Here is a 27966-nt window from a genome sequence, read left to right as displayed (position 1 = left end):
GGAGGGGTCATGAGTCTCCCATGGCTGCTGTAACAAAAGCCACAGTTTATTCTCTTGCAGTCCCAAAAGTGAAATAAATCTAAAGTCCATGTGTTGAAAGGGCTGGCTGCTGGAGGCCCTGGGGAGAATCCGGATCCTGCCCTCTCCGGGGTCTGGAGTTTCCTGCGCCCCTTCACCCACGGCCCCTCCTTTAAAGCCATCTGTGCCGTGTCTTCCAGGCTCCTCCTGACTCTGACCCTCCCACCCCCTCTCCTAAGGACCCTGTGAGGACACTGGGCCACAGAGAGCATCCAGCGCGATCCTGCTCCATCCCTCCTGCAGAGTCCCTGCTGCCACATAAGGTGGCACGGCCACGGGTTCTTGGACTGGGACGTGTACATCCTTAGGGGGAGTGGGCATTACTGTGTCCCCACACAGGGAATATGCCAGCAGCAGACAGGCTTGGGCAGTGCTAACTCTGAGGTCTCTTACAGCCCTCCCTGGCAAACCTGTGACTGGCCCAGGGACGGTGTCCTTAGCCAGGAGGGCAGCCACCCCCCACCCAGCCTCTCTCCCAAGTATGGCTGGGGCATCAGGAGAGGCAAGGTCAGACCTCAGCAGTAGCTGCCCCTCCTCAGTGGGCAGCCTGAGGGGCCCCAAGCTCACGGTCTGGGTGGCCCTGTGTCCCAGGGCAGAGGTCACTGAAAGAGGGTTGGGGCTGGACTCTGAGCTGGGCCTTTTAAAAAAAAAAAAAAAAAAAAAAAGAGGTGAAATTCACATGACATAAAATGACCACTTAACGAGTGTGGTTCGGTGGCATTTAGCGCATTTGCCACACTGTGCAGCCACCACCTCTGTCTATTCCTCAGACACTTTCATCCCCCACCCCCTGAGAAGCTCTGGAGCCCATTAAGCAGTCACTCCCGTTCCTCTCCCCGCCCCCGCACCGCGGAATCTGCTTTCTGTCTCCATGGAGCTGCCCGCTCTGTGCATCTCCTATCAGCGGAATCCTGCAACCGGCGGTCTCTGTGTCTGCTTCTCCCGCTGAGCAGGGTTTTCAGGCACTTCATGTTACCGCTCGTGTCCCCGTGGCATCCCTTTTTAGGGCTGAATGCTATTCCCCCACATGGATATGCCGCACTTCATTTATTTATTCATTTATTTAGAGACAGTCTCACTCTGTTACCCAGGCTGGAGAGCAATGGCATGATCTCGGTTCACTGCAACCTCTGCCTCCCGGGTTCAAGCGATTCTTGTCCCTCAGCTTCCCAAGTAGCTGGGACTACAGGCACTCATCACCACACCCAGCTAATTTTTATATTTTTAGTAGAGACTGGGTTTCACCATGTTGGCCAGGCTGGCCTTGAACTCCCGACCTCAGGTGATCTGCCCGCCTCGGCCTCCCACAGTGCTGGGATGATAGGCCGTGCTTTCTTTATCAATCATCAGCTGACAGGCCTGTGGCTCCTCCACCTTTTGGCTGCTGTGAATAGTGCTGCTGGGAACACTCCCATGCGCCTATTTGTTTGAATATTTCCTTTTATTTTGGGGAGCTTGTGCTGCATTTGTCAGGTCTTGCATTGCTGTAAAGATAAACCTGGGGCTGGGTGATTTATGAGGAGAGGTTTAGCTGGCTCACGGTTCTGCCGGCTGTATAGGAAGCATGGTGCTGGCATCTGCTGGGCTTCTGGTCAGCCCTCAGAAAGCTTACAGTCATGGCAGAAGGTGAAGGAGGAGCAGGCTTGTTACATGGCCAGAGCCAGAACAAAAGACAGAGAGTTGTGGGGGAGATACGACACACTTTTCAACAACTAGATCTCGTGAGAACTCACTGTGGTGAGTGGGTGCATGGCACCCAGCCATGAGGGATCCGCCCCCAGGACCCAAACACACCAGGCCCCACCTCCAGCACTGGGGCTCACAGCTAAAGATGAGCTTTGGAGGGGACGTGCAAGCTCTGTCAGAGGCCTAGGAGTGCAGTTGCTGGGGTTTATGACTTCATTTTTCGAGGGACTGCCAGGCTGTTTCCACAGTGGCTTCACCTGCATGAGGTGGTCGGAGTGGGTGAAGGGGGCCCCACGTGTGGCTGGGCAGCAGTGACAGGGCTTGGTCAGGAGCCAACACACTGCTCCCTGCAGTGAACAAGAAGCTCACAGCCCGAGACAGCCCTTAGTGTTCACGGCCACCCTGTACCTACACAGCTGTGGGGTCAGCTCCAGGGAAGTGGCTCAGCCTCAGTCCTCTGCTGGGAGCCCGGTGTTCATGGATTTCCAGAAAGAGGGGCGCCAGGTGCACACTCGACTCACGGAGTGGGCCGCTGGTCCGGGCACGGTGGAGGCCTCTGCTGGGACGTAAGATACCGTGGGAAATACTGGCTTCAAGAAACCCACCCCGCGGAGCACCTTGGCTGCCGGGGGCTTTGTCCGGCCACGGTGGGCGACTAGGGGCAGCTCGGGTGTGGGGCGGCTGCGGCTGGAATCCTGCAGACGACGTGGGAGCAGCCCTCATCACAGCCACCGCTGACGGGGACCGCGGCTCCTCAACGGCTCCCACCACCTCTGGGGTTGGGCATCCTGGCAGGTGTCCCCCCCGCCGTGGCCTGACCCTCCAAGGGTACTGGCCCTGCCGTGCGCCTGCCCCACTGAATAAACCCTCAACCTCGCCCCACTCACAAAGCTGAACACATATGAACGCGGCTTCAGCGAGAGTCCCCTGTCCTGCCCACAGCCCAGCTGTCCAGCTGTTCAGGCGTCCATGAATTGATGGATCAGTTGATTGACTGAGTCATTCATTCATTCACTTGGTCCTCTGAGCTCCAGTGTCCAAAGACTGAAAGGAGGTGAGGAGGCGGCCCTCCCCGGGGCCCTCCCTGAGCTCCCCCTTCCTCATGACCCCTAAGGGGGTGCTGCGGCTCCCCTTCCCAGTTGAGGAAGCTAAGGTCAGAGAGGTGAGAAACCTGCCCTCATTCACACCCAGGCCCAGGCTCAGAAGGGTCTCCCCCTCCGCTGGGGCACAGTATGCTGGGCACTGACACCGGCAAGGCGCCTCCCTCAGCCTGTCCTGCTGGTGCAGGAACGCCAAGGAATTGTGGGCGGCGGGGCCCTCCCCTGGACGAGGGTCCCTCTCAGGGTGTCTGCCCCATCGGCTGAGGACAGCCTTTCCCTGGCAGCCAGGGCCTGGTCACAGCTGCTCCTGGGACCCTCACCTTGACTGTGGGAATCTCTGCCCACGATAGAGACCCCGAACCCACGGCTGTGGCAGATGCAGGAGGAGGAGGGTGGCCCTGCCGGGGCGTGTGTGCCACATTCTGAGCACAGACATCCCAAGGCGATTGGGATGCCGCCCGGCCCTGGGGGCTAAGAGGCCACTTGGGAGACTCAGTGGTGGCCCAGGGTGAGGGTGGAATCCAGAATCAGATGCTCCTTCCAGGCAGTGCAGCCCGCTCCGCAGACCGGATGGTGTGGCCCTGTGGGAAGCGCTGTGGCGTGAGACTCCGTGACCGCCCTTGGCTTCCGAGAAACCGCTGCTCTCCTGCATCCGCCCTCCGCTCAGCTTGTGTGGTGAACTCCCCTCGTGCGCGAGGTGCCCTGTGGCCAAAGTCTGCATGTGCCTCTACTTACCCAAATCCCAGGGGCCTCTCGCTGGGAGCTGCCCCCGCCCAGGCAGCCCCGGGACCCTCTGGGCTGCGCCACAGCCTCTGCTCAGGGGAGCATTTCTCCTGTTTGCTCTGGCACCCTCCAGGCCAGTCTCCGTGCTCCCCACTCTCCAGCCCGGCTCCCCTCTGGCTGCACTCAGAGTCCTGGGGCTGGGGCAGGTTCAGATCTGGGGACAGACAAGGACGTCGGGGCAGGAAGATAGGCTGTGTCTTCGCGTGCTGGGCAACCGGCTTTTCCTCCTGAGCCTCAGTTTCCCCACCTACAAAATGGTCTCAGAAGGCTCCCTGGTGACGGGCCATCCCCCTCCCAGGGATGCTCCCTGTTCTCCAGGGCCGAGGCCGTCTGACATCCCCCCCGCTCTTGTGACCACATCTGTTCCAACAATGAATCTTTCGGGCAAACCTTCAAGGCACAGCCAGAACTCGGCAGCCCTCCCCAGGGCACCGCAGCTGGGCGGGGCCTCTGATGCTCCAGCCTCTGCCCTCCACCCTCACCCTCAGCAGAGAAGCCATAGGGGCCCTGCTATAGCCGTGCCAGCCTGCCCAGGCCTGTGCCCCTCAGCAGGACACCTGCAACCCTGACCCTGCTCGAAGCCCAGCCCCAGGCCACCCATCCACTGCCACTGCCCCGGTGGCAGCCATGCTGCCCTCCCGCTGCCCGCTGGACACACCAGGTCCCCCTTCCCGCCTCTGGGCCCCTGCCTCCCTGTGCATACTCCCCAAGGTGCACTTCTGGGACCCTTCCCCGCCTGCCCCTCTGATATCACTGGGGGGTCTGTTCATTCACCCCCACCCAGGCCTTCCCTGACCTCTGACCTCTGACCTCTGACCTGCAAGGCAGGACTCCAGGCCCTGACCCCTGTTCCCCGGCTGCTCCTTCCAGCCCCCATGCCCAGCGCTGGGCCTGTCTCCACATTCCCTGGACTGTGCATTTTCTCTCTCCCCCGCTGTCCGATACGGCGCTAGCTACACGAGCCTTCTGAAGCTGAAACAAATCAAAGCTGCACTGAGTAAAAGATCCAGGTCTGCAGGGGCACCAGCCCCATTTCTGAGAGCTTGGCAGCCACTCATGGCCAGTGGGAGCCACGTGGGACGGGGCAGAACACTCACTGTCATGGCGCGTTCCACCGGACGGGGCCTCGTGGTCAGCCCCGCAAGGGCGGGGTGAGCCTGTCTGTCCCCTGCTTGGGTCCTTGCTCAGGCTTCCCTGTGGGGTGAGGGCGGGCTGTGGTGGCCTTGCTGTCGGGGCTTACTGCTTGCTCCTTCATTCATTCACGCCTTAAACCACCTGCAGACACCAAGGGGAAAGTCTTGGGGGCCTAGGCCCCTCTCCCCTCTCTTCCCCTTCTGCCCCCTCCACCCCGTCTCCCCCTTCTCTCCCCTCTCCCCTCCCTCCCGTCTCTCCTACCCACTGTGGTCTCCCTTTCAAATCACGGTGGAGTGGGCCTCGGGCAGCACGGCCCTGGCCCATCAAGGGTGAGGGCTATGGGCTCTGCCTTTACTGCCCTGGTGAGAGCAGCTCTGGGACAGGGTGGGGGCCAGACTGGCCCGAACACACCCAGCTCCGATCAATGCTGGGTGTGGGACCTTGGGTGAGTGAGCACCCACCCTGAGCCCCAGTTCCTTCTCGGTAAAGTGGGGACAGCAAAATGCCCTCCTCTTAGGGGTGCCTTGAGCTCAGCATAGAGCCCCCGCAGAAGCTTCTGGAACACCACGCAGCCTAAGTGCTGTGTGCTGGCTGTTACTGTGAGGCTGGTGCTGTGGGTAAACTGAGGAACTGCTCTGTCTTCTGGCTGTGCCCTACGGCCTGGAGACGGTCAGGATCTGGCCACCCACACCAGCCCTTCTCCTGGAAAGAGATGGCCCTGTGCCCATGCCCTGATCCGTGGGTGTGGGGCTGCCGTGAGGAGGGTGATTTATGGCCACGTCCGCTGCACACCCTCTCTCTCACCACCACAGAGCACCCGCATCCTTTACAGAGCCGCGTGCCCAGGCCTGCAGACTGCTCCCCACCTCCCCCGCTGTGGCTGTCTATGCCCCTGACCCCAGCTGCAGGCCTGGCCTGCCCCCCTCAACCCTGCCTGGAGACGGCAGGCAGGAGGAAGTGGGGTGCAGGGGAGGGGCCTTGCAGGGGGAGTGCAGACACCGCCCCTCACACCACGCTCTCCTGCTGCCAGTGGGAAGCAGAGTGGCTATTTAGTTTCCAGAAAAGTGCCCAGACCAGGTAGAAGCTTAAAACCTCCTGGCCTCCTTTATGGTGAGACATGAGGTCTTTAGCGGGGTGTACAGGGCTGGGAGCAGGGCCTGGCATCACCCAAGAAGCCTCTGGACTGGGCAGGCGCAGGGGGCGTCCCTCTGTCCCTCGCTGTTGCTGGCCGGAGGACACCAGAGTGGGTGTCGGCGTGAGTGGTGAACATGGCTGGGGCTCCGGCTTCTTCTCCCCATGACTCTGCAGAGCCGGCCTTGGGATGTGGGGAAGGGGCGGTGAGCCCAGGAGGTGAACCTGGAGGAGAGACCCGCCTCAGCTCCTGTGGGCCAGCCTGGGGGGTGTGCAGGCTCCTTAGGGGCTTCCCTGGGATTAGATGCAACTGAGCCTGTTCTGAGCGGCATGGACTCCCCGGCCCCGTGTCCCCAACTGGCCAGAACCACAAGGGGATGCCTTCCTAAGTCCGGGAGGCACTGGGGACGTTTATGAGGTGGCTTCTGAACAGGAGGACCTATGCTGTGGACAGGACTCACAAATACCAAAGCTCATTGTCCCCATCACACGGGCCTGCGCCTGCCGCCAACGAGTGGGTCCCCCGACCACTGTGGTCCACTGTCATTCTACGACCTGGTCCCCGGTCCTGTGGGGCCCCAAAGAGATGGGACGACCAGCCAGCATCACACAGCCTGTGAGGACAGCCTGCCAGTTCCGGCCTCTGGTCTCTGCGTCCAGGCCCTGCAAGGACAGATCCCCGTCAGGCCCCGTCCCAGGCCCTCGTCTGTTACATAATTCGGGCGTGAAATCCCGGAAGGGGGAGCTCCTGAGCCCGTCCAGCACCGGGGATTGGGGTCTCCCCATCACACACCCTTGGTGGCAGGTCCTGGCTGGGGGCGGCAAGCAGGTTGGCCTTGCCTGTGTCCAAGGCGACTGGCATTTGTCATGACTTGGGGCTGGCTTGAGAGTCTCCGGAAACCCAGGTGGCTCCGTCACCACCTGAATCCTGGCCCCAATTCTAGGCAAAAGGGCAGAGCCCACGGGACTGTGGAGGGGGTCACCCACTCCTGGGTGTCCTGGGTGGGCTCAGCCCACTGGAGGCTCAGAGCAGCGAAGGAGGCCGTAGCCTCCTGCCCCCCACCCCCGGCCCTGCACCCTGGGAGATGCCCGGGTCTCCCCAGGGCACCCTAGGAGCCGGCTGGCGTGGCATGGAGGCTGCTGCCCGGCTACTGAGGAGGCGCCTCTGTACTGGCTGGGCTAAAAATAGCGGGGGGATCTCGGGCAGGGACAGCCGGTGGGAGGCCTGTCAGGGAGGGGCCGGGAGGGGCAGGACAGCAGCCTGAGCCCGGGACCCGCCGTCAATGGCGTGGGTGCTCCCACCCTGTTCCCGGTGGCCGGGCCAGCCGCGGCCCAGCTGACAGGCTATTTTTTCCCCTGCTTGACTAAATATGGTCAGGGAGCGCAGCCCGAGGGGGCCACTTGGCCAGGGCCGCGTGTTTGGGATGCTTGGCCGGGTATATAAGAACTGCAAAGGTGAGGCCGGCTCCTGACCCGAGGGGGGCCCCCACGCGGGCTCTGGCCTCTCAGGTCAGGCCCTCCCCTCCCCTCCCCTCCCCCGCCCCTGTGTCTCGGCAAGCCGGCTCTGTGCCTGCGAGATCGTGCACACCCGCGGGACCTTCCCTTTTGTTCCACCCTGACCTCTACCTTCTCTACCTTGTGCTGACCCCGCTGGGGTGCAGGGGCTCCCTTCGGAGGAGGTCGGGGCTCAAGGTGTGCAGCTCGGCCGCCTCTCCCTAACTCTGCACCAGCGCCTCCTCTCTCTCTCTCTCTCTCTCTCTCTTTCTCTCTCTCTCTCTCTCTTTCTCTCTCTCTCAAGATCTCCCTCCCGCTAAGTCTGCGCTGCTGCAGGAGGGCTGGGGGAAGGGCAGGGGTGTGGAGAGGGGGTGCCTGGTGTCTTCTTTCTCTCTCTGCCCCCACCAAGTGCGGACGCATCGAGCTCCGGCCCCCACCCCTGCATTCGCGATTGGCTCCCGGAGGAGGGTGGCTGGTGCTGCCGCCGCTGCAGCATCTCCTAGGGAGCCGCGACCCTGCGCCCGCCGCTGCTGCCGCTGTCACCAGCCCGGCCCCAGGGGTGCCCTGGGCTCCGCGGTGAGTCCTGCTCAGCCCATCGCCACCGCTGGGCCGCCGGGACGGCCCCTGCAAACTTGCCGGGCACCGCGGTGGGGGTGTGCCTGCCGGCGAGGTGGGTGCTGCGGGTGCCGGCGCCGTGTGGGTGCCAGCGGCGTGCGGCTCCGGCGGGGGTGCCGTGGAGTTTTCTCTTGGCTCGCGGCATCATCCACATTTGGAAAACTGCAGAGCCAGCAGCCGGCAGGGCCGGGAGGGCGCGTCCAGCTGGGAGGCAGGAACTTTGACTTGCGGGCATTTTGCAAGAAAGCAGCCGCCCCCCACGCGGGCAGTGAATGGCATGGGGCCTTCGGGGCTGGGTGGGGAGCGCGATTCACCTGCCGCTCTGCAACAAAGCCGCAGCAGCCGGGCATGGGGCTAAACTTACCTTGAACTTGCAGTATCCCCCACTGAGGTGCTGGTGGGGGGCAGGGATTCCTGAGCTGAGCGGCGGCGAGGCTGCCCCTGGTCGGGACTCCGCACTTCTGCAGCTCTCCCAGCCACGTCAGGGTCAGGAGGCGTTTACAGGGGCAGGGCGGCGAGGTGGGGGGGGGGGGGGGGGGGGGGGGCGGGGGGCACATGTGGGCGGAGACTAGGGGGGCTTCGGGGAGAGCAGCCCTGGTGGTCTGCGTCTGTGCAGGTCCCTGCTGGGGAGCTTGACTTCCGCGTGGCCTCCCGCAGCGCTGATGCTGGGGGCCGGGCGGCATTCACCGCTGAAGAGCCCGGGTCGAGGCCCCGGGCACAGGAGCCAGCTCGGCTCACGGTGGGGTCTGCTTGGAGGTGGCTGGGTGCTCTTTTTCTATCCAGACGGGAAACTTTTTGAAAAGTGACTACAATTCATTTGTGAGTGGGCAGAAGTCCTGTGGGCTCTGGCTGGGTCTGGGGTGACTCTCCTGCCCTTTGGGACTCCCAACTTTCCCCTTGACCCCCAGACCCCATCCAGATGAATGCCTCACAGGTCGGGGGGGGGAGCTTGAGCCAGGCTGCGGGAGTGTCCTAGGCTCTGAGGGCTCATGTGCCAGGGAGCCGGGGACGTTGAGGAGGCCTTTTCCCTGGACTCCGGGGCCAGTTATTGTGGAGGTCTTGGGAGGGCACAGATGAGCGGCGGAACCCAGGTGCCCCCGAAGTTGAAGCTCAGGCTGCGATGTCGGGTGCCCTTTTTGTATCCTTGGCTACGTGAAAATGATAAATCACAGCAGCTACGTGGAAATGGGACATCAGCTTCTGCTTCTTTCTGCCATTTGCTCTTTCCTTTGTAGAGGGGATGCATCCCAGAGCCTTAAGCACAACCCCCACCCCCTGCTCCCACCGACCCCCACGTGAAACTCCAACCCAGCCATGCCCGGCTGCAGACCCTCAGCCACACAGCCACAGCATGCTCAGTGGCCTCTGCACACTGCAGCCTCTGCGGAGACATTGCCCTGCCCCGCGTGGTAGGAGAGAACCAACTCGCTCCGGGCTGTTCCCTCGCAGGGACGGGCTGCCTGGAGCAGCAACAGAATCATGCTGGAACTCTCTTCCTGATGAGGACAACGGGAGGTCCTTTCATGTCCCGGCGCTGCTGTCCCACCCCACGCCAGGGTCAGTGTCAGGACAGGGGCCAGGGCCCAGCTGGGCCCTGCCGCTTAGCAAGCCCCTGTGTCTGTGCCCGGCCTGCACCCCCTGCTGGCGCCTCCCTGGCCCCTGTCCCCCCCAGGCACCGGCAAAGCCTTCTTTCCACCTCTCACCACCACACGTGCCAGGGTCTCCCTGGGCCACTGCGAGGCCTCAAAACCCTGCAGGCCTCCTCCTCCTCCTCCTTCTCCTCCTCCTCCTCTTCCTCCTCCTCTCCCTGCTCCCAGCAGGTTGGGGTCGGCTTCGCTTCCTGCTGGTGAGGGCCTAACCTTGAGGTCCCACTGGTCTCCTTCAGGCTCTTTCTCCACATTTTTCAGACCCTGGCTTCACGGCTGGTCACAGAAGTTGGCAGGGAAGGAGGCAGCCTCTGCTTCCCACTCAGAGACATTTTTAAACGCAATGAAAAACATATCGATACAATTAAGTATTCCAAAGTGCTTAGTTCGCCACTTGCTAAGTTTCCTTAAACCCTCTTTAACAGGCTCATTAGGAGCTGGTGAGCACCGGGAGATTCATTAACAGGAAGGCGGCCCCCTGCATTTGACTGTAAATTGGTATTGATCAGGGGCTGGTGGAGGCTGGACGGCCGGCCACAAAGAGCCAGGTGTGGGACCAGCCTCTCGGGAGTGCCACGGCAGTCGCGCTGGGCAGGTGACGGTGGCTGCTGACCCCCGGTGCCCGTGTGAGCTGCTGGCTCTGCGCAGCTGCCGCTTCAGGTGGGCCGCACTGCGCGGCGGTTCAGGGTGGTGACGCTGCGAGGCGGGGACGGGGGAGAGGGTGAAGAAGAGCGAGAGAAGGAGGGAGAGAACCGGGGGAGCGACGTTCCCTCGCCCACTGGGTGTCTGCTGTGGCCAGGCTGAGGCGCCTAGGGAGTCGCCCCCCTAGTGGACGGCCTCTAAGGAGATCCCGGCCACCCTCTGGGAACCTGGAATCCTCCAAGCATCGTCTTTCTCGCTCGCATCTTCAGAGAGGGGTGCTGAGCCCTCCCTCATGGACACGGGGTCCCGGGAGGCAGCCTTCACCAGGGACCTGCCCAGGAAACCATCAGCTGCCCAGGTAAGCCCCCAGGACACCTCTCGGGTCTCTGGTCTGCAGTTCCTCGTCTGGCCTTGGGAGCAAGCAGTTGTCCAGCTCCCGGAGAAGGAGGGGGCTGGTCCTGCGAGTGGGGTGCTGGGCAGGGTGCCCCCCAAGGTTCCTCTCTCCACCCAGCCCTCTCTGGGCCTGGCTGGGATGAGGGGACCCAGGGGGACAGGAAAGTGCTGGCTTTGAAAGTTTGGGACATGGATGGTGCCTCCCTGCTCTGGGGTGAGGGTGGAGGGGCAGCCTGTCTCTTCCATGGATGCAAAACCGAGCTACTGCTGGGGCCAGGGACAGGTGCTCGAGACTTTCTGGGGCTCACTGTCTACTTCTGCCTTTCTGGATCGTGTGAGTGTGTGAGACAGACAGAGAGAGAGATGGATTCGGGGATGGAAGGGCGCCGAGGTCAGAAGGGGGCAGGGAGTCCTGGGCCCCTGGGGGTGGCTGGACACCAGGCAGCAGTGGCAGGAAGGCTGTCCTGCTCACACAGAGAGGGCTCCAGCAGTGGACACCAGGGAAGAAGTTCCACTGCCTTGAGCTGCCTTCTCTACATCGCACTGGGGTCAGCTTCTACCGGGGCAGCGTCCTGGGGTCTTGGAAGTACATACAGACTGCCTGCTTGGGAAACATACTTCTTTATATGCCCATATGGACCTGCTAAGCTATGGAATGTAAAGAAGTATGTATCTCAGGCCGGGACCTCTCTCGCCGCACTGAGGGGCACTCCACGCCACGGGGGCTGCCGCGGCGGACAGCCAGCCAGGCGGTTGTGGTGGGGGTGAGGCGGGGAGGCAGGCTGCCTGGGCGTTGGTGGACGGTCGTGTCCCCGCCAGCATTGTTCTGTCACTTTGCCTGTGTCAGCAGGTGGAAGTGCTCACCAGACATTAAATATTCAGCTTGCTGACTGCGGCAGAGGGGAGGCGGCCTCCGGCAGGCGTGGGGTCCAGTGTGGGGCTGGTGAGGGCTGGGGGGTCGGGGCCGTGGCTGGAGAGCATGGAGTGGTGGCGGCGGCTCTGGGGGCTCCACTGACGGCCATCCTGGAAGAGGCCGTCAGCCAGCAGAAAGGGCCGCGTGTGGCCAGGGCAGAAACTGCTCAGAGGCACAAGACAAGAGAGAGTTTGGAAAAGGGCAGGTGGCTGGATGCAAGAAGGAGGGAGAGGCTGGGCAGCACATGGCAGAGTCCGTGGAGGGAAGGCACCTCCTGCACCTGCATCCAGCCCTCCCGGCTGCAGGGCAAGGCAGAGGAACTCGGAGGCATGTAGCCTCCAAGGAAGGCGCAGCCCACACGAGGAGATGCTGGGGACGCGGGCAGGGTCAGGGCCACCGCTGCCCTTAGGCCCCACTCCTCTGCCGAGGGCACCTGGGACAGGGTCAGAGTTGCTGAGTCTGTGCAGCCCTGAACCCACAGCCCACCCCAGGGGCCTGGGAGCCATTCGATTTTGCCAAATGTCTCTGGCTCATGCCGCCCCGACCTGTACCCCCACCAAAGCTCCGGTTCAGCTTTCTCTCTGTTCCGCTGAATCCAACCTGAGGCATGTTTTGCTGTGAATGCAGGTGAGGCTTTGGCAGAAAGCAGCGTGTGGCCCAGGGCCCCTTTGCCTCGCCCGTCGGGGGCCTGAGAGCCACCTGCTCTGCCACCATCCCAGTCCCGACCCGAGAAAGGACTGGGAGGATGTCCTGGGGCCTAGGGGATGAGGGCAGGTCCAAATCTGTCCATGAAGCCCTTTTCCCCAGTGCTGGTCCTTCAAGGAGAGGATGGGCAGTGGGTTCTGGGGTCTTAGGCAGCAGCTGGGCTGCTGTGTGAGGGGCGTTTGCCCGGCTTCGTTTCTGAGTCTCAGATTGGAGGCATTTGACACCTGAGATGAGGCCAGGTCCCTGCCTGGGCACCCCCACCCCCCACAGGCCTCAGGATTAATTTCTGGAGCGTGTGTCCTCTCTGCCTTGGCACTGCTCCAGCCACAGCAGGTGCCCCTGTGCCCTACCTCCCGCACCCTGGCCTTCGGCAGGAATGGGGCGGGAAGGGACAGGCAGGCAGCCCCCTCCTGCAGCGGCTGGAGGCCTTGGGTCTGGGGGCAGCCAGGTCACCTGAGCAGCTGGGGCAGCATAGGGAGCGCAGGATAAAGGGACTGGGGGCCGTTCTGAGCTTTCAGGTGGCTCCCACCCCTCAGGGAGCCTCGAGTTGACTGGAGGGGAGGGCCTGGCAGTCAGGGCTCCTGGCCTTCAAGTCTTCCTTCTGGAAGCTTCGTTCTCCCAGCCTCGGCCCCATCTGGCATAGCAGCAAGGGGGCGGGTGTTGACCTTGGGCACAGCCTCCTCTCGGCCTCTGGACCCGGAGGGTCAGTGCCTAGCATCCGCTGACGTCATCTCTTCCCTGCCTGCTTCCAGCTCTGGCCACAGGGAGGGAAGTAGCCAGGCGTGTGGCCACTGAGGCTGCCGGTGGCCACAGACACACCGTTCTCTTCCCCTAGATGCGGCTGTCGTACATTAAAGCTTTATTGCAGGATGTGGTGTTTAAATAAAAGCATTAGTGTTTTGGAATTAGGTTTGACTGAGCAGTAAAACTGGAGAGTTCACAGGGAGAGAGCTGCGGCCTGCTCGGTGGTAAATCACCTCCAGTCTCTGATCTGCTGAATTAAAAATGAGCATTGCATGGACACTGCCCATGGCAGCCCGAGCCCCACTCCCCTGCACGTGTGGCCTGATGGTGCTCCTCAGGGATCCTGCTGCTTTCCTGGAGACGCTGGGACCCGGGGCTGGAGTTTCCCATGCAGGAATCTCCACAGCGTGGCTCCCGGGCAGCAGCCAGGAAGGGAACCCCAAACTGGCGTGGGGCATGGACACGCTGGGACTTTCCCCTGTGGGGGTCTTTGTGCCTGTCCATTTGAAGGAGGGGAGAGTGGGCAGGGCGGGGGAGCAGACCCTCACTGGCTATGTCTTGCCCACAGGGACTCTCCTGAGACCGCTCAGGCACACTACCATGGGGGCCGGGATTCTCAGAGGGAAAGGAGCCTGGACTGGGCTGAGGGGGCTGGACACGGGACACCCACCCCCTTGCCTGCCAGCTCGGGAACCCAGGTGGGTTTGTGTGGCCATGAGGAGGCGGCCAGTGCCCATGTCTCTCACTCTCTGGAGCAGGTAGCACCAGGTGTAGGCTTCTGGGTTTTTCCCAGAACACTCTGGAAACTGCCCCACGGTGATCAGAGGGTGGGCCAGGCTCCTGCTGGTGGAAACAGTCGCTGCAGAAATTGTGGAGCCCATAAATTCAGCGGACCAAATTAGTTCCATTTTTCTATCCTACGGCTCACAAAAGCTAGCCATGCTCCAGGTACTGTTTCCACCCGTGAGTGAGACCAGCTCTGATTCCTGGAGTTTGCATGAAGGAGAAGGACGGTCTTTGGGAAGGGATGGCCCCGCTGCTGTGCCTGCACGCGTGTGTCATGATGAGTGGTCTTGCATTTCTGCAGCCAGGGGGCCAAGGACATGGTGGCACCCCCTTCTAAAGAGGGGGTCGCTGGTGATTCTGGCTTAGTAGTGCATTCATCAAGTGCAATACAGCATTTTAATGCACAAGCATTCAAAGCGGGTGCAGGGGCTGGTGAGAGCATTCGCGAGAGGTGCGTCGGCAGTCTCTGTGAAACTGTCGGGCTCACATGAGAAACGTTGCATCGAAGAATAACCTGCTATTAAGCATGATTAGATTGACCCACAGGACAGATTTTTGGCTGCTGCAGCCGGAGTCAATCAAAATGAACATCGCTTGAATTGCAAATTTTACCCAAAAAATGCTCTAAAGTAAAAACGAGAGAATCTGACTGGCCCGAGCCATCTTCAGGGCCAGGGCGTGGCTGGACAGTGCTGGCCTGGACGGTTTCTGGGCAGGGATGGCCGGAGGTGGACGGGGCGGTGCGACCGCGTGAGTTGCTGCCACCTTCGCATAAAGGGTAACCCAGCAATCTGAGAGGCTTTGTGCTGACTCAGCCCCGCCGTGCACGTCTGATTGCAGAGGCCTCCCGCACTCTCTGCAGCCCTGCTCCCGCCTTTGATGCCCCTGGGCAGGACGCTGACCTCGGGGTGGCTGGGCTTGGGCCCCAGCAAGGGAGGCTCTTGGACAGGAGCACAGGGCTTTGTGAGGGGCCCTGGCCTTGCCCACTGTCCTTGGCCAACCAGCAGCCTCTGTGAACTGGAGGCATCGCACCCAGGAAGAGCTGGGCATGGCTTTTGGGAAAGGAAGGCACCCGCAGACAGCATCAGCAGCTCCCAGAGCCTCGTGCTGTCCGCTCCTTCCTGAGGTCCAAGGCCCAGCTGGCCAGAGCTTGGGGCTGGGAGGGCCCTCCCCGGAAGTCCCTGGGTGCCCAGGGAGGACTCTGCTGTTAGTGCTCAGAGTCCCCAGCCGGCTCTGACCCCTGGAAGCCCGTCCTGCTGAGTGGGGAGGGGCGGTGACTGCAGCGGAGGAGCGGGGCAGGCTGCTGCAGAGCTGCCGCCCGGGATGCTGCAGAGCACCGCAGGCAGCATGCAGGCCTGCGCGTCTCAAGGGCAGGGATCAGAGGGCCACCTCTGGCAGCTCCACCGCCGGCTCCCTTAGATAGAGGGACACAGGGCTGAGGTTCCCACACAGCGGTCACTGCAAAGGCACTGTGAGCTCGAGTGATTCACCCAGGTTTCAGAGGCACCACTAAACCTCAGGCCAGGTCTGCTCCCTGCACCAGGCGGGCTGCCCCAATGGGGTGCACGTGTGTGATGCTGAAGGACAGAGATGCTGGGGGCACACTGGGCCTCTCAGGCCTCCTGTGTCTACCCCAGGGAGAGAACATGGGAGAGAGAGCTCTGTTTCAGGAGTGCTGGATGCAGAGGTCACTGGCTGCTCCCTGACCAGGAGGCGGTCACCCAAAAGCCCTGGCAGTGGGAGGCTGGGGTCCACTCCTCACAGGGTGGAGCCACTCCTTGGCCGGGACTAGAGGCAGGTGTGTGTGTGTGTGTGTGTGTGTGTGTTTGCATGGGCGTGCACGGAGGGTGTGTGTGTGGGCGTGCACGGAGGGTGTGTGTGTGTTTGCACGGGTGTGCACGGAGAGCGTGTGTCTGTGTGTGCATGTTTGCATGGGCATGCACAGAGGGTGTGTGTGTGTGTTTGCACGGGTGTGCACGGAGGGCGATTTCTGGGATGACTGGGACAATGACCTAGAATATTTTTAACAGCGGCAGGAGAGGGGGTAGAAGGCAGCTGTCCCTGGAACCTGTCCCGGGGGGGGCCCGTGGGGACGTTTTGAGGTTGAAGGACACCCAGGACAGTTGCACCGTGTGGCCCTTGTTGTCCTGGCAAGCCGATGCCCTCTGTCATGCCCAGATATGGCTCCGGGGCTGCATGTGTCTCCCCAGCTGCCCGCCCGCCCACCACGCCAGTATAAATAGTCTGCGCTCTCAGCTGTCCCGTGGAGAGGCTGAACTCGGATGACTCTGCTGGAGCTCTAGGAGTGCCCCCGACCCCGCCCACCGCCAAAGTGCCTGAGACCAGCAGCTGTATCGGGACAGAGGCCGGGTGAGGTTCTGGGCTCTTGGGCTCTGCCTCTGTCTCTCCCTCCTCACCTGCCCCCTTGGAGGGCGTCAAGTCCAGGAGGGACCCAGCTACCTTCTGTTGTCCCTTCCCCAGGGCATGGCGGGGCCTTTGCCCACCGAGAGTGAAGAGGGACAAGAATCCCCACCCTGGGAGTGGGTGCGGGGAGCTGCTTGGTTCCCTGGCCTCGGGCTCAGGCCTGCAGCAGGCGAGGCTGTCGCTGGGGTCCCTGCTGCCCCTCCCTCGGGTACCTCCTCACCTATCCCGGCCCTACTCCCACATCAGCTGTAGCAACACACTCCAGAGGCCTTGCAGGCCCGAGCACCAGCTTGCCAGGCCCCTTCCTGGGGGAACCTGCTTTCCCTCCACCCTTAACTCAAGAAGTGACTCTCTAATGGTGGAATTTCAAACACCTCCAAGGCCTGTGGAGCTGATGCCCTTGAGTGCGGGCAGGAAAGGCCCATCCTGTGTTCCTCAGGCATGGGGTGCTGCGCCCCGCCTGAGGACAGATGGGGACACGTCCTGCAATGTATCTGCACACTGGGTGGCCTCACTGAGCCAGAGGGAGGGCAGAGAACACTTCAGCAGAATTGAGAGCCCGACACACGCTTATATGTGGAGCTGGGGCCTTCCTTGGTGTCCCAAGGCCTGTGGTAGCCACACGGACACCCCTGTCATTTCATCTGTGGCCATCCCTGAGCTCCTGCCTTAGGGATCTATTTCTGCAGGTGCGCGGGAGCGGTGGGCAGGTGCCCTCCCACCCACAGGAGGGGGCTCCAGTCAGACTCTGTGCACCAAGTGACTTTTCCTTATCCTGGGACACATGGCCGTTCATTTGTCCCCGAGCTGCCAAGCCCTCTCTCTTGACCTCGGGACTCTCTGATCCTGTTCTCAGCCAACAGCCTTCTTCAAATTAAACCAGCTTTTACCCCGGCCCTATCTTTGAGATCATAAGACACAAAAGTCTATCTTGCCATTTTTGCAAAGAACAGCAGAACAATCACGTGTCCCCTCCCACCCTGCCTCCCTCCCACCTGCCCCCTGCTCTGTGGGTCTATTTGAGGCAAAATTTATCTCTAGGAAGGGCCCCATCAATTTGCCTTGCTCTTTTGTTGACAAGTTTATTAAAAACCCGGGCAACTGTATTAAACTTTTATCAGTGCTGAGAAATAATACATTTCTTTTTTTGAATAGATAGAAAAGTTATGGATTCGGGCTGAGCGGGTCTTGTTCAGCATTTGGCTGAGTCAGCGTTGCTGATGATAAGAAACAGGCCGTTTTGGGGTGCAGGGTTTCCTCTTGCCTTTTAATTAGGGGCCTCTCTGTAGACTGCCCTGTGAGAGCCAGAACCCCAAAGGCTCCTGCAGAAACCCCAACGGGGGCTGCCCACACACACCTGGCTAACTGTAATTCTTTGCTATCTATTTTAATAATTAACCAAAATCTGGAATTAAAATTTAATTCAGTGGTGAATCTGAGTGCTAATAGGTAATGGTGCTGCATGGAGAAATATTAGGTTATTGACATTTAAATTTTAAAAGCTTCATAGTAAGAAACAAAAAAAGCATCCAGATGGGAGTTAGCAATGTCCTCCCCTGGTGGGAGGGGAGGGGCCCCTGTCCTGCCCCCCTGGTGAGTGCCTGGGATTGTGGGGGAGAAGAAGAGCGGCCGCCCCTGCCTTCGTCTTGGGTCCCTGAGCCTCTGTGGGGGCTTTGGCAGGGGCAGGGCTGTGCTCTGCAGTCTCTGAGGGCAGCGTCTTTGCTGCGGGTGTGACCTGGTGTTGGCTGTCCTTGAGTGGAAGTCGTTTGGTGCCGCATCGTCACCAACGATGCTGGTTGTAGCGTCCTCTGTGCTGGGGCAAGAGACACCTTCCCCTGGGGGTCCTGTGTGGTTTCTGCCCAAAGTGGCCACCGTTCCCCGAGGTCCTGGGCGAGGGCTTGTGGGTGCAGCAGGAGGGACTGTTGGCTTCCACCGCCCTTGAGGGGCAAGCGCCCAGGGACCCTGGGCCAAGCCCAGACTGGGCCATGGCATGACCAAGATTCAGGCTGCACAGGGCTAGTGCTTACACATGGCCATTCACACTCCCACATGGAGGACCTGAGGTGCAGAGGGGCTGCAGAAGTCCCCAAGAACCCCTGGCTAGGTGTGTGGCGCTCTGTGCCCGGGGTCCCCCTCTACCCCACCAGATGTCGGCCTGGGGATGGCTGCGGCTGCAGGGGAGGGCCCGGCGTGCGTTTCACACTTGCTTCTACTTCCGCCTTCCAGGGCTGTGGGGCTGCCTCCCCTCTAGGGTCCAGCGCAGGGGCTGGGGCCCTACCAGAGGCAGGAGGGGCTTCCAGGATAAGATGGCAGGCGTGGTTCTGGCCCTCCTGCTCCCCTGTGTCCTCATCCCTCGGGGGTCCCTGGGTGAGGCCGCTGCAGCCATGAGTCTCAGTGACACTTCCTACCAGGTCTTTATCTACTTCACTATTTGCTCCAATTATAACTAATTGGACACGTACTGCATCTTCATGGCATCTAATTTTGTATTGATTTTAACAGGGCTGCTGGTGCTTTCGGCAGAGATTGCCCACAACTAGTATCCGTCGCTGCTTAAAAATGCTGAGTGTACTTCCCTGTGTGGGACAACTCCATCAGCAGATGTTTTAAAACCTGTTTAATTGTTTGGTTCATAAAATGCACTATCGGTAGGAGCTGCAGCCTTGTTCTCTGTAGCACTGGAGTCAAGAGAGGGGCAGAAGGACCCAGAGTGGGTTTTCCAGAGAATCCACACCCCAGGCTCCAACCCCAGTTCTGCTGTCCCGGTGAACGGTAAAGTCACCAGAAACGCTTGGACCACCTCTCTGCCAGGCCCGGGCACCCAGCCGGGGACACAGAGGGGATGAGCCAGGAGCTGCCCCTCCCTTGGTGAGCTTGCCTTTACTCGGGGGTCGCAGGGACTCCTCACTCGATGAGGAAACCACAGTGGCAGCTGGCCCCAGAGAAGGCCAGGCAGGGCTGGCCCCCCCCTACCCGGAGGCCGCTGGAGCCCTCGGGGCCCGGGGATCTGAGGCCCCAGGAGCTAGGTAGGGGTGGTCGCTGTAGTGAGGGGCTGCGTGGGTCTTGGCAGGAAGGCAGCCCATGCCTGGGAGGCAGGAGGCAGCACAGCTCAGTCTGGGGAAGGCGAGCTCCAAGGCCGGAGAACATGGGGTGTGGGGGTCTGGGAGGGGTGAGCTCTGTGAAGCACCTGACCTTTGAGCCATGGGGCCCTTGGGGAGGTTTTGGGGCTTGTGGGATGTTGGTTTCTTGGCCTTTTTAGAGAGAAAAGAAAAAAATACTTACAAGGAAGTTGAGGAGCCTCGGGGGCCTCCCTTGTCAGCCCTCGCCCCATGCTGGTGAGACCCCAGGGTTCAGAGGGGAAGGGGCTAGAGGAGCTGCCAGTGAGTGGGAGCTGCTGCCTGAGAGAGCAAAGCAGAACAGGGGGGTGCCCGGGTCCGCAGGGGTCCCTGACGTCCTGCCTGAGGGATGGACCCAGCTTCGGCACATCCCAAGAACATGAATTGTGGGCCTGTTCCTTCACATTCGCAAGCAAAGGTGTTGTTCACTCCCTTGGCAGAGAATGACTGGGAACCTCCCTAGGCCAGGCCACATTGGGGTGAGGGTACCGGGAGGCTGGCTGCCACCCCGTGGGGCAGCATGAAGAGGAGGGCCTGGGCTCCGGGGCAGGGGACGCTGCTGTGAGCCCCAGTGTCCTCCTGACAGGCAGCACAGGACTGGCCTTGAGGCGCAGTGGGGTGTATGGGAGAAGACGGTGGCTGTCGGTGCTCAGGGCCGCACCTGGCACTTGGCCGCTCAGTGTCTGCTTACAGCTCACGCCCACCACCGTGACGGCTGCATCGCCAAGCTTGACGCCTCATCCAAGGCTGTGGTGGCCTCCCCGTGGGGGTTTTGCAGCCTGCCCCGGTGCTCTGCTGCCTTTCGGGTGAAATGACCAGTTTGTTTGCTATGTTGATTGGCAAATGCCAGACCTCCCAGCTCCTGATGGGATAGAATCACGGCTGGGACTCGAATCCCCAGCTTGGTCTTGTCAAATCTTCCGCTCCATTAGGAATATTGACAGGCGATAAATGGATAAGTGTGTGCCGGCTGCGAGGTCTTCGAACCGTCCTTACTCCAGGGCCAGGGAGGGGTGGGCTCTGGGAGCCTTGAGGTCTGCCCTGCACCCTCTGTGCTACCGGAGTAAGGAGGAGAGAGGTTTGCAGAGTGGGGGCTGATGACCCGGAAGCCTCTCTGTTTTGGGACGTGAGGCTGAGAAGGGCGGGGCCCAGCCCCGACTTACAGGGGACTTTGGGGAGGCAGCCCTCCTGCACGGCACAGATCTCTCTGAAGGGCACCGTGGCAGGGACAGTCAGGGAAGGCAGCTACGGACGAGTCAGAGCAGGCCTGGCAGAGGTTGGGGTGGGGGGTCGTCCAGCTCAGTTGCTCCCGGAGGGGCCTCGGAGGGTGGGCATGGTGCTGTGTGACCGTCCCTGTTGCCTGAGGGGCCTGAGCTTCTGTCCCTGCAACGTCAGGAGGGGGACAGAAAGGCCAGAGGACAGGCGGGCGGGGCAGCCCCAGGTGTGCAGAGGGCAGGCAGGTGGCACAGGCCCTGGTGCGCAGCGCCCACTCTGCCAACCTGGTGGGCGAGGAGCAGGTGCATTCACCCGTGCTGCCCAGGACGGCCTGTGCTCCTGGAGGGAAGCTCACACACACGGGCACCGCATCCCCAGCACTGCCAGAGACACTCTCCCTCACCTGTCACGGCTCCTGATGAACGGGGGCTGCAGGGAGACTCATTTTATAAAAGGGAACCTGCTCTCAAGTCACTGAGGGTGATTGGAGTGGGGGACACGGGAGCCAGGCGAGAGTCGTGTCACGTTCGGACCTCCGTCCTGACACTCCATCCTCACAGTTCCCTTGGGCATGGGAAATGCCCCTCAGCAAGACGCAGGCAGGGCTGCTGGTCTGGGGCATGGGGCCCAGGGTCAGGCCACGAAGGCCCCCTCAGGCTGTCCTCCCACCACCATGCAATGTGGACGTCCCTGGAATCTTCCCGTCCTGCCCACCCAGAGATACCACGTGGAGTCAGAGTCCATCCCGTCCCACCCAGGCCATGGCAAGCCAGGCAGGAGGGGGTCCTGGGTGGGCTGCCCCACGGTTAGCCAGGACCCAAGGCTGACTGGGAGGTCTGTCCTATCTCTGCTCCAGCTATGAGCATGGTCTGGGAGGAGTTTGCAGGGGAATAAGGGCCTCAAACCCGCAAGGTCACTGTGCCCACAGATGTGAGCCCCCTGGGGCGGGGCCTGATGGTCTGAGCTGTATCCCACAGCTGAGGCTAGTGCCGGGGGCAGTGGGCACTTGGTGAAGCCAGGGCTGTGGAGGAATCGGGCGGTGACAGGCAGAGAGCAGTGAGTGTCAGTCCCAGGGCATGGAGGCTGCCTGGTGCCCCCAACCCTCCTCAGACCCCTGCGGGTCCCCGATGGGGGAGCCCGGGCAGAGCGAGAGGGTGGTGAGTTGCGTGTGAGCGGGTGTGTGTGTCTGTGTATGTCTGAGTGTGTGTGTGTGTTGGGGCGTGTGGCCCTTCACACCAGTCCCTGCAGAGCTTGAGGGAAACTCCGTGGGGTGGGGGCCCTCCGGGAGTTGGGGTAAGGGCCTGATGCCGGCCGCGAAGCCCCGTCTCCGTCGGGACTGCCTGGTAGAGCCGCCTTCTTCACCGACGTCGCTGTTCCTCGGATCTGGGAGCCGAATGCTTTGCTAGAGCTGGTAAAATGGAACCAAATCGACTGTCCAATGGATTTGGTCCCCTTCAACCAGCTGTAGCTGTGCATTGATGGCGCCGTGCGGCCCGGCTGCAGGTCCCGCAGCCATCGAGAGGACCCAGCAGGCGGTGCGGGGAGAGCCCGGCTAGGCGCGTGGTCAGCTCCAAGTAAGTGAAGCCCTGAGTGCTTCCCCCGCCCCTGGGACACTTCAGTGCAGAGCCCGAGACCCTTCCCCCTGAAAGTGGGTGGCTGAGGAACGGGGTCATCCCCACAGCTGGGAGCCCCTGCTTGCTCATCCTTGCCAGGGCACCATGAAACCAACGTTCATTGCTCACACGAGAGCTTTGCTTGAAAATGTGGGCTTAGGAGCTGGGCCCTGTGGGTTGGGCCTGCCAGGGGCCTGGGCTGGCCCCGCCCTGTCCTCTTCCCAAGGACCCTTCTTCGATTTCTCCTTTAAAATGGCCTGGACTCGAAGGCACCTCCAGGGACCCGCAGGGGTGAGCACGGATGCTGCACTGGTGACCTGTGGGGGTCTGTGTCCTCAGTGGGGAGGCCTGGGCCGGTGGCGTCTCTCCGGATGGCCTGAGGGGTGCTGGGCCTGGCAGGGAGACCACCAAACAGGAGCCCCTCAGCGTGGCCCGTGGCTGGGGAGGTGCCTGTGAAGGTTACCGGGGCTCCCAGGGTCTCCCCATCTCCTCACCCTCTTGGGGGAGGCAGTGACACCTGTGTGCAGGGAAGACGGGCCATCAACGGGCACAGGTGCGGTGAGTGGAGATCTGCAAGGGGGTCTGCAGGCCGGGCGGCACCCAGGACCCGCTGGGGGGTCCCCGACCACGTGCCCTTCCCTGGGCAGGGGCTGGCATGAAGGGGCTCAGGCTGCTGGGCACCAGCAGATCTGAGGCCTGGGCAGGCATGGGGGTTCCTGCTGGGCATCTCTGGGCCTGGGGTTCCAGGCCTGTCAGGAGTGACCCCTGACTTCTGCCCAGAGTGGCAGAGGCGGGGCCTGCCCTCAGGGGCCACCAGTTGCCGGCCCCAGGGCAGGTGAGGCCGAGGGTCAGGACCCTGGGAGGGATGAGCAGAGGGAAGGGGCAGACACCCCCTGGACTGATGGACGGATGGAAGATCGGGTCTGAAGACAGTGGCCCTGGCTCAGGAAGCCACGGCTCCCTCCTCACACCCTGCCCAGCTTTAGTGCCTCTAATTCCCAGGTTCAGCTTAACCCTAACCTTGGCACGGTGTTACCACCCCTCTTCACACACAGTCACTGTGTCCCAGACAGTGGGAGAGGCTGAGAGGCTGGGGTAGTGGACGGCAGCCCCGTCTTCAGCACAGGGGTGGGGCTGGGGTTTGAAGACCAGAGTGTGCGGGATCCACGGGCTCTGTTCCTAAAGGGCAGCGTGGCCTCAGCCTTTATTTGAGCCTCTCTGAGTGGAGGGCAGAGCGGTCAGCCCCTGCTGGGGGTCCTGGCCAGGCGCCGCCTCCTGGGAACCTCCAGGGGCTTCTACTGCTGAGCCCTTTACAGGGGGCAGCTGGGTGGCCTGGGTATGGCTGTGCCTTTCAGGGTGGCCTGACCCCAACCCCACCAACCCCAAGCTGTGTGGTGCCGGGGTCTCCCGCCAGGGATGCCTGTCCATTGGGTGAGGCCTGGTCCCGTCCTAGAGGGGAGACTTTGGACATCCACCCGGCCAAGGACCTGGTCGGCCTGCCCCCAACCTTCCCTCCTACCTGGAGGGCGGGGAGGTGGCTGGGGTGCAACAGCTTGAGGTCCTGTGTCAAATACATCACCCGGGTGAGGACTCAGAGAACCACCCCTGGGCCTGTGGGAGGGTTTTGTGCAAACATCACGCCAAGGACAGTGTCTGCTGTTGACCCAGCCCCCGCCAGGGAAGGCTGGAGCCATTGGAGTCCCTTCCAGTGCAGCCTGGGGTTCCTGTTGGTCACCATGCTGGCTGTGAACAGGGACGCCTGCTCTGTGTTGCCCGCCTGGCCCTTCCTCGCCACCCACGGCCCCGCCAGCCCGACCCTCTGGCATTGACACCTGCTGAGGGCAGTGGCGCAGCTGCAGAAAGCCCACAGCTGCGCGGGAGCTGCCCTGCCAGGCAGGGCCTCAGCGTACCGAGGAGGGTGGCAGGAATGGAGAGGCGTGAAGGCTCTGTCCCAGCCAGCCGAGAGCCAGGGCCCCCTGCTCCTGGCCTCCCATCTCTCCTGTAAATTAAAGGATGAAATGAGGCTAAGACCATCTCCGGTGTTCCACTGTGGTCAGGACGTCAGCTCCAGATGACTGTAGGACACTGTGGCTGTTTCCTGGCCTACCCACCCGGGGCATCTTTTTGGAATCCCCAGGAAAAACCACTGCACCCCCCTTGCCATCCCCAGGACGGGGCCTCGTCCACTGAAATCACAGTGCAGCCCCACACCAGTCCACGCACAGTGTGGACACACAGGGCATGTGGGTGGAGACGAGGGAACACTTGGAAGCAGCCCCCATGCCTGGCGGGCCTCGCACGAGGGGCCACACGGGCGCTGACCCTAAGCAGCCCCAGGCAATGCATGACGGCGGCTGGGTGTCCCAGTGAAACTTTATTGGCAGACGCTGGAATTTGAATACGTATCATTTTCATGGGTCACAAAATGGGTCTTTTGATTTTTTCCTCCTAGTCATTAAAAAGGTGAACGCCATCCTGAGCTCTCGGAGGCTGTCTGAAAGCAGGTGGCAGGGGGGATTTGGCCCTGGTTGCAGCTGCCACCTCCAGGCTAGATTAAGAGGATAAATGAGCAACAGGCGCTGGGCGTACAGGGCCGGGGACACAGGGGCACCGAGGGAGGCAACTGCTCCTCCCAGCTCCTTGCTGCATGTTTGGTCAGTGCGCAGGTGGAGGCCCCAGCACAGCCCTAGTGTTCACAGTAGTGGGACCGGTATGAACAGCCCCGGCCTGCCCAGCAGGAGAGAAAAACCAGGAGAGGCAACTGGGGCAGGGCAGAGCCTAGAGACTCCAGGTTTGGGGTGGGGCTGTCTCATGCCTCATCCCCCGCCCACCGCAGCCCTCTTGGCTTTGGGCTGAACTTGCCCCCAGCAGGACCCCATCTCTGGAGCAGGTGCCCACTGGGAACAGGGCCCAGCCAAGCCAAGGCTACTTGCCCAGGGTCAAGGAAGTGGGGTCAGGGATGGGGACACAGCCCACTGGAGGACCGCAGTTTCGGATCCCAGGATCCCAGCAACTCCGGGTTGGGGTGCACGGGAGCCAGCTCTGCCAGGCTGGGCATGCCGCAGAGTGCCTGGGCATCAGAGAGGGCGAGGAGCTCACCACAGTCACACAGCCAGCCCTGGGCGAGCCCAGGTCAGGATGGGAGCACAGGGCTGTCTGCCCCAGGGCTGTGTCTTCCCCTCAGGAATGAGCGGCCCTTGGCTGGACTTGGCTGGGCTGAGTTTGGGACCCTGAGTTTGGAGGGCTGCTGCCTTCAGTGCCCGCACCTGGTCTCCATGCTTTGCTGTGTGTTTAGCTGCGTGGGGGGTCCCTGGAGCATCTTGCCTTGGGGGGTTCAAGGGGAGAGGGAGCAGCGGAAGGGGGGCCCATGCTGGGGAACGGGCTTTATGTTTCCTGGGGCTCTGCCATCTGTCTTTTCATCTCCCTGGAGGGGTGAGAATGTGGACCTGAGTAAGCAGTGGACATTGCCAGCTCAGGGACCGAGAGGATGGGTCTGAGTGTCCAGTGCTGTGGGAAAGTCTCTTCCCGCCAGGTGCAAAGGTGGCAGGAGTTGGCCCATCCCAACCTCGGCTGAGGATCTGCAGGTCCTGGGTCCTGTATCACTGTAAGCAAAGTCCAAGAGCTTATTAGAAATGCAGATTCCAGGCCCCGCACCCCACCCCTACCCCAATCAGAGCCTCCAGAGCAAGGGCCTGGGAACCTGAATTTTTACCGAGTGCATTTGGTGGGTCTTATGAACGAGCCACACCAACCTGGTCCCCTTGATGCCTGCCGGCCCCACACCTGCCCTGCGTACACCTTGCTCAGGCCCCCGCCTCTCCTCCCCACCCCTCAGCGGGCCATCTCCTCTGGAAAGCCCCCAGGTCTCTCAGCGGTATGTCTCTCTCCTCTATACTCTAGCAGCCGCCATCACACTGGGGACCCTGTTGGCTGCAGCGGGTCATTGTGGAATCTCCCCTCTCCCCACAGCCTTGGGTCGAGGGTGGGATGTCAAGGGATGAAGTAACGTAGTCTGTGTGTGTGTGTCCCTTGTTCCGGGAGAAAGTGGTGTTGACCACAAACAAGCAGAAAGAAGGTTAAATTCTACCACCCCAAGCAGCCCCTGGTGAGATGCCAGGCACTTCCTTCCAGTCTTTTTTTCCATATGTAGTTCAGTTCATCCCCATCCCACCACCCACCGCACACACTAAGGCAGTGGCCACAGGGCTGATAAACAGCCCTTTCTGCAGAGCAGTGCCTGGGGCCCCCTCCTGTATCATCAGTGGCTCTGTCCACCTTCCTGCCCGAGGTCCTGGGGTCAATGCAGTGCCAACACGCCATCCATGACCAATGCGAGCAACTTCACTGCTGTCCACAAATGCTCCTGTGCCGAGCCCTGGGCACAACATTCTCCAAACTCTGCTGGCTCTGACATGCCTGCAGTCCCACGGCATCACCAAAAACATCCTGACTTCCTTCCTCCTCAGCATGGGATGGAGGCAAAGGCCTGAGCAGCCTCCCGTGGGTCACCCACCACGCCTGCTGCACCCACCGCACCTCCTGCGCTCACCACACCTGCCGCCCCTGCCGTGGCTCCCGTCCCTCTGCAGGGCCCTACTTCCCTCTCCTCAGTAGCTCGCTCAGGCGCTGGCCATCTCCCACCCCAGCGCCCTGTCCCTCCTCAGGTCCTGCTGACTGGGCGGCCTCTGGTCTGCAGCAGGGCACACGGGCCACCGAGCGCTAGGCTGTGGGGTCACTTGTCGAGGTTGTCCCTCCCAGCCCCTTGCTCCTGTGTCCCTGGCCTGGGACTTCCTCCAGGTGTATTTGTGGAGGAAGCCAGAGAACCGGGGCAGGGTGCGGACAAGCCTCCGAGGGCCCGCACAGGAGGCGGGGTCCCAGGCAGAATGGCCAATGTGGCCTCCCAAGTTTCAGGAACAACCTGTGATCTGCAAGCTTTGGAAACCCTTGAAGACAAGGAGCAATGACCTGTGTTGGACCAATCCCTGCTCTGCAGCCTCCAATGGGAACACCCACACGCCCTCACCAGGACCCCTGGGCCGACCGCCTGGGTTTGTGTGTTTCAGTCCTGGATCTTGAGCCCTTAGAAAAGAGACCCTGCTGCCACCCCAGCCACTCCGTCTCCTGCTTCCTCACTTCGTGTCCACTTGTCCCAGCGTGCTGGGGGTGGGGCTGGTGCTCTAGGACAGAATTCTGGTCCCGGCTTCTGCCCTGGGTGTTTCTTTCCTGTAGGTCAGCCCTGAAATGTCCATTACTCACAAAGAAAAGGAAAATGCTCATTTGAAAGAAATTCTCTTTGACAATGCTGAGGCATTCTCTCAGCCCCAGCCCCACAGTGCTCCAGTGAGTGAAGGACGACAGCTGACCGGGAAGTTCAGCACATCTGTCCTGACCAGGGCTGGAGGCAATGCCTGTCCATGCAGCTGGGAACGCCTCCTCTGCTGTGCTGCAGCCACTGCTGAAGGGACTCCACCTGGCACCTGTGCCACCAATGGCCCCTGAACGGGTATCCAGGCCCACCTTTAATAAAGATGAGCTGCTCATTCCCAGTTTCAGACCTTGTTTATCCTCCCCAGCTCCCCAGTGTGTTCTGGGGGAGATCCCTCCACTGTCAGACAAAAACTTCAGAATGACAGCAGTCATCCCACCGAGCGCCAGCGGTGTTGACATGTGCTTCTCCTTCTCGTCAGTGCGCCTCTGGCTCAGTCCAATGCCAAGCGCTTACAGCTGGGGAAACACAAGCACATACAC

General features: G+C 61.6%; 2 long non-coding RNA genes across 2 annotated transcripts; one reads left to right on the top strand and one right to left on the bottom strand.

Moving 5' to 3' along the window:
• Positions 1–21: 21 nt before the first annotated feature.
• Positions 22–8521, bottom strand: LOC116460918 (uncharacterized). Its single transcript, XR_004245949.2, has 7 exons — positions 8386–8521; positions 5243–5392; positions 4745–4922; positions 4465–4619; positions 2652–3801; positions 2177–2320; positions 22–1720 (listed from the first exon to the last, which is right to left on the bottom strand). It is a non-coding gene; the product is annotated as an uncharacterized LOC116460918 (long non-coding RNA).
• Positions 7383–27764, top strand: LOC116461394 (uncharacterized). Its single transcript, XR_009211489.1, has 4 exons — positions 7383–7982; positions 10467–10667; positions 22068–22179; positions 27448–27764. It is a non-coding gene; the product is annotated as an uncharacterized LOC116461394 (long non-coding RNA).
• The last annotated feature ends 202 nt before the right edge of the window (positions 27765–27966 follow it).

Source organism: Hylobates moloch, unplaced genomic scaffold (genome assembly GCF_009828535.3).
Source record: "Hylobates moloch isolate HMO894 unplaced genomic scaffold, HMol_V3 SCAFFOLD_21, whole genome shotgun sequence".
Classification (NCBI taxonomy): domain Eukaryota; kingdom Metazoa; phylum Chordata; class Mammalia; order Primates; family Hylobatidae; genus Hylobates; species Hylobates moloch.
Note: the sequence above shows the minus strand (reverse complement) of the source record. Positions and strands in the feature narration are given on the sequence as shown.